Here is a 6,271-nt window from a genome sequence, read left to right on the forward strand (position 1 = left end):
TGTGCTAGGATAAAGACTTGCACAAGAATATAAACTTACATCCCTGCATGGAGTCTGAACTCCAGGGCAGTCATCTCTATTGGCAGCCGGTGCAAGTCCCTGCTACAGACCATGACAATGGTCTCGCGTGGCCAAGCCCTCATGTATTAGGTGTAGGCCAGCTCTTGTTCTCAAAGAACGCGCTCTGATGTACCACCAAAGTCAAGAGTGCGCCATCGGCCTCCAGCAGCCCTGTGTGTAAGGCTGAATGCTCGTGGCTGCTGTGCCCCTAAACAGCAGGCATGACCCACTGCATACAATGATTGGGGTCGGTCTGAACTCTTTGCTGCTCTTTCATTAGGGTGACCTAATTTCAATGTTGAAAGAGTGGTGAACATGTATGGAGAACAAAGACCTAGGAAACACCTTAAACAGAATGCTGCCTCTCCTCGCAGATGAGTCCCAGGCTCTTAGGCCAATAAACAACCCCTCTCCCGGGGTGGCCAACCTGAGCCTGAGAGAGAGCCAGAATTTACCAATGTACATGGCCAAAGAGCCCCAGTAATACGTCAGCAGCCCCCCATCCGCTCCCCCTGCCTCCCGCCCACTGGCAGCCCCGCTGAGGAGCACCTCCCCCTCCCTCCCCACACCTCTGGATCGGCTGTTTCCTGGTGTGCAGGAGGCTCGGAGGGGGAGGGGGAGGAGCGAGGGCACGGCAGGCTCTAGGGGAGGGGGCGGGAAGGAGTGGGGTGGGGGCAGGGCCTGTGGCAGAGCCAGGGGTTGCGCAGCGAGCGCCCCCCGGCGCATTGGAAAGCTGGCACCTGCAGCTCCAGCCCCGGAGTCGGTGCCTACACAAGGGAGCCGCAAATGAACTTCTGAAGAGCCGCATGTGGCTCCGGAGCCACAGGTTGGCCACCCCTGCCCTAGATGAATCTAGAGCTGAACCCCAGGCTTGGCCACTGTGTCTTGGTGACTGGAGAAAGCCAGAGGCAGGTTCCAGGGAGGGCACCTTGTTGCAGACAATGACTACCAGAGCTGCAAGACTTGTTTCTTCCTAACTTTTGGGGTACCTTTACTGCCCCTTCCAAAAGAAGGGGTGGACTACAGCTCAGTCCACTGGTGTTTTACCCACCAGGGCTAGGGATCTACAACCCAGAGCCGTGTGTGGATATTCTCTACAGCGGACCTTGTTAAGAGCTACCCCCGTTTTCAAGTCCTAGGGGGTATTTGCCTATCACTTTATACATCACAGTTTTGGTAGTGGACCCCCCGAGGCGCATAATGAGAAGTGTGGTTACAGCTCCCTTATGCTCTCTGAGATGGGGTAGTCCCTTATGCTCTCCCCTGTTCCTGGCTCCCTCTATTGTCTCACCTTCTCTGTTTAGATTAATAAAAGCAGCAAAGAGTCCTGTGGCACCTTATAGACTAACAGACGTATTGGAGCATAAGCTTTCGTGGGTGAATACCCACTTCGTCGGAGGCATGTAGTGGAAATTTCCAGAGGCAGGTATAAATATGCAAGCAAGAATCAGGCTCGGGATAACGAGGTTAGTTCAATCAGGGAGGATGAGGGCCGCTTCTAGCAGCTGAGGTGTGAACACCAAGGGAGGAGAAACTGCTTTTGTCCTTGGCGAGCCAGTCACAGTCTTTGTTTAATCCTGAGCTGATGGGGTCAGATTTGCAAATGAACTGAAGCTCAGCAGTTTCTCTTTGAAGTCTGGTCCTGAAGTTTTTTTGCTGCAGGGTGGCTACCTTTAAATCTGCTACAGGTTTTTGTATATTGCCATTCCTAATGTCTGATTTGTGTCCATTTATCCTTTTTACATAGGGACTGTCCAGTTTGGCCGATGTACATAGCAGAGGGGCATTGCTGGCATATGATGGCGTATATTACATTGGTGGACGTGCAGGTGAATGAACCAGTGATGGTGTGACTGATCTCATTAGGTCCTGTGATGGTGTCGCTGGTGTAGATATGTGGGTAGAGTTGGCATCGAGGTTTGTTGCATGGATTGGTTCCTGAGTTAGTTACTATGGAGTGGTGTGTAGTTGCTGGTGAGAATATGCTTCAGGTTGGCGGGTTGTCTGTGGGGGAGGACTGGCCTGCCTCCCAAGGCCTGTGAAAGTGAGGGATCTTTGTCCAGGATGGGTTGTAGATCACTGATGATGCGTTGGAGAGGTTTTAGCTGAGGACTGTTGTGATGGCCAGTGGAGTTCTGTTGGTTTCTTTCTTGGGCTTGTCTTGCAGCAGGAGGCTTCTGGGTACACATCTGGCTCTGCTGATCTGTTTCCTCATTTCCTTGTGTGTATCAGTTTTGAGAATGCTTGGTGAAGATCTTGTCGGTGTTGGTCTCTGTCTGAGGGGTTGGAGCAAATGCGGTTGTACCTCAGTGTTTGGCTGTAGACAATGGATCGTGTGGTGTGTCTGGGATGGAAGCTGGAGGCATGAAGGTAGGCATAGTGGTCGGTGGGTTTTCGGTATAGGGTGGTGTTAATGTGACCGTCACTTATTTGCACCATGGTGTCTAGGAAGTGGACCCCCCGTGTAGATTGGTCCAGGCTGAGGTTGATGGTGGGGTGGAAGCTACTGAAATCGTGGTGGAATTCTTCCAGGGTTTCCTTCCCATGGGCCCAGATGTCATCAGTGTAGCGTAGGTAGAGAAGGGGCGTGAATGGACGAGAGCTGAGGAAGCGTCGTTCCAGGTCAGCCATAAAAATGTTGGCATATTGTGGGGCCATGCGGGTACCCATAGCGGTGCCACTGATCTGGAGGTATATATTGTCACCAAGTTTGAAATAATTGTGTGTGAGGATAAAGTCACAGAACTCAGCAACCAGTTGTGCCGTGGCATCATCAGGGATACTGTTCCTGACAGCTAGTATTCCATCTGTGTGTGGGATGTTTGTGTAGAGAGTCTCGACATCCATGGTGGCTAGGATGGTGTTTTCTGGAAGATCACCAATGCATTGTAGTTTTCTCAGGGAATCAGTGGTGTCACGGAGATAGCTGGGAGTGCTGGTGGCGAAGGATCTGAGTAGAGTCTACATATCTGGACAGTCCTTCAATGAGAGTGCCAATGCCCGAGATGATGGGGTGTTCAGGATTTCTGGGTTTGTGGATCTTGGGTAGTAGACAGAATAACCCCGGTCGGGGCTCTAAGGGTATGTTGATTTGTTCCTGTGTTAGTGTAGGGCGTGTCCTGAGTAGATGGTGCAGTTTCTTAGTGCATTCCTCAGTGGGATCTGAGGAAAGTGGCCTGTAGAATTTGGTATTGGAGAGTTGTCTGGCGGCCTCCTTTTGGTAGTCAGACCTGTTCATGATGACAACAGCACCTCCTTTCATCAGCCTCTTTGATTATAATGTCAGGGTTGTTTCTGAGGCTGTGGATGGCATTGCATTCTGCACGACTTAGGTTATGAGGCAAGCGATGTTGTTTTTCCACAATTTCTGCCTGTGCACGTCGGCGGAAGCATCCTACGTATAGGTCCAGACTGTCATTTTGACCCTCAGGAGTCGTCCATGTGGAGTTGTTCTTCTTGTGCTGTTGGTGGGGGTGGTATCGGTGTATCAGTGTGCTGTTCAGTGTTATTCTGAAAGTATTCTTTGAGCCAGAGATGGCGGAAAAAGGCTTCCAGATCACCGCAGAACTGTATCATGCTGGTGGGGGTGGCAGGGCAGAAAGAGTCCCCAAGATAGGACAGGTTTCAGAGTAGCAGCCGTGTTAGTTTGTATTTGCAAAAAGAAAAGGAGGACTTGTGGCCCCTTAGAGACTAACACATTTATTTGAGCATAAGCTTTCGTACTCACGAAAGCTTATGCTCAAATAAATGTGTTTGTCTCTAAGGTGCCACAAGTCCTCCTTTTCTTTTTGCAAGATAGGACAGACTCTTCTGCCGGGCTGAGTGTGTAGCTGGATAGATTGACGATATTGCTGGATGAGTTAGGGGTACCACTATTGTGGCCCCATGTGGCAAGTAGGATTTTAGACAGCTTACAGTCTTTTCCTTTGTAGAGAGGAAGTGTGTAATGTAGATCTCCTGTCTTATTTTAGTAAAGTCCGTTTGTATGGAAGGTTGGTTATTTATGAGTTTCCAGGTTGGAGAGCTCTTTTTTGATGATTTCCTGTTTTCTGTATAGGATGCTGATCAGGTGGTTCCTCAGTTTCTTGGATAGCGTGTGACATAATCTCTCACTGTGATCTGTGCAGTATGTAGATAGCAATGGATTTTTCACCTTCAGTCCGTTTGGTATGATGTCCATCCATTTGCCTTTGGAAAGGAAGATGGTATCTGTCTGTACTTGTGCAAGTTTCTTCATGAGGTTGATGGATTTCCAGTCCATAAGGCTAAATGCAGTGCCTTGCATGGCGTCAAGTATCAGAGGGGTAGCGGTGTTAGTTTGGATCTGTAAAAGTGGCAGAGTGTCCTGTGGCACCTTATAGACTAACAGACGTATTGGAGCATAAGCTTTCGTGGGTGAATACCCACTATTTAGATTGTACGCTCTTTAGGGAAGGGATATAGGATTGTGGTAGCATGCCACGCTCCTGGTCCATGCCTAGCACTACTATGTGCTAGGCACTGTACAAACAGAGCAAAACCAAGAGAATTAAGGGAGTTTAAGCTTAGAGTTGGGTGTGGCTTTGTATGATTGGACTACCACAGTGGGGCAGAGAGAGAGCTATACTCCTCTAAAAGCCAGCGTGGTCCCTACAGAGCAGGGCAGCTACCTTCCATCCCTGTTCTACTGAAGCTTCTCTCCTGCAGGTTGTAGCAGTTTCCCTGCAATTCTCAGGGGAAGGGACTAGTCTATCTTTTGCAGGAGCTGAACTTCTGACTGGTACTCCAGGGGCAAGTTAGGTCATCTGAAGTTAACTCCTTCAATGTTGCAGCCATCCGCTCAGGCTTGCATCCTCCTCCTACACTGAACGGTCACTGAATCTAGTCCCTGTCTTCACAACATAACAGCTGGGTCAGAAGAAGAGGAGTTTGGGGGTGGGGGGAGAATCTACTTCTACATCAACCACCCCAGCCACTCTGACTCCTCTAGTGCTCCTATCGGGTCTTACCAAAAACTAAGCCTTCCTCGTTCAGGCCACATCACGTGTGTCTCAGCCACCCCACTGAAGTGTCTTTATCCACTAGCATGTTTAACCTGCTTATCCTGGCCTAAAGCTCCTATGCAGCTTTAGTACTCCTCTGATCAAGTCTGCCTTAACTCCCCTTTTTAATTAATGCCCTGGTCTATTAAACACGTGCCTAACCTCCATTCAACTCCCTCCGAAGGCTACCTACAAATAATGAACTAAGGGATTAAAAGGGACCCCCTCAATCACCCTGTTTTCTGTAACTGCAGTTCCTAAAATGTGGTCTGTGACCTATGGCAGCTAGTGCTTAGGGTACCAGCTGTTTGGAGAAACAGATGGGAAAGGGGAAAAGAAAGCAAACCCCCCCACCCCCCGGCATCGTATTGAAGGTTTAAACTATCAAATATTTTCCCCAGGTGCAAGTGCTGCCCTTAGGTAGTCACAGACAGACAGGGAAGGTGGGGACACACGTTTGAGGAAAACCCGTTCTATGGTGCGAGCTCTCCAGGATAGGAGCCGTCTTGCAGAGCAGCTAACGTACTGGCAGCACTTTAACTGGGTCCCTGTTGACTGAGAAAGAAGAATACAACCTATTGCAGTGGTAGCACATGCTGGTTCCTGGGGGGCTTCTTCCCATCAAAGTACAAACAATGCCTGTTGACTATAGGTAGAGACTGCATGGCTAGAGACCACTGTGAGTATGCAAAAAGTGCAGCTTGGTGCAGAGGAACGAACACACACACACAGAGTCAATTCCAGATGAATCATGAAAGTTGAAGCAAGCGGGCCAGGGAACATGCTGAACCAGATGCCACTTCAAAATGACTAGGGCACCAAAAATTGTCAGTGGGGAAGCTGGTTATGAAGGGAGTGGAGTACACGCTAGCTCCCTGAAGCACCTAAATCATGGCTTTGAGATGAGGTGAGTTGACAAATCAGCAGCTTAGCACTGGGGTAAATAGTTTGTTGCTACATGGTCAAGAAACCTGGGTCTCCTACAACTCCTCACCAGGTCTTAGCAGAGTAACACTGGCACATGCCCAGCCTGGCTTTTAAAGGCAAGGATTGTTTTTTGTTTTTTTTTTAATAGCAGGCCCCAGCAAGCTATATAACGTACAGGCTGAAATAAAAGATTAGGTTAAGGAAAGTGCTCTACTGAAGATTAATTCAGGCTCCAAAATGCTGACCATACACCAGCACAACTC

Source organism: Lepidochelys olivacea (genome assembly GCF_965140295.1).
Source record: "Lepidochelys olivacea isolate rLepOli2 genome assembly, chromosome: 10".
Lineage (NCBI taxonomy): Eukaryota > Metazoa > Chordata > Testudines > Cheloniidae > Lepidochelys > Lepidochelys olivacea.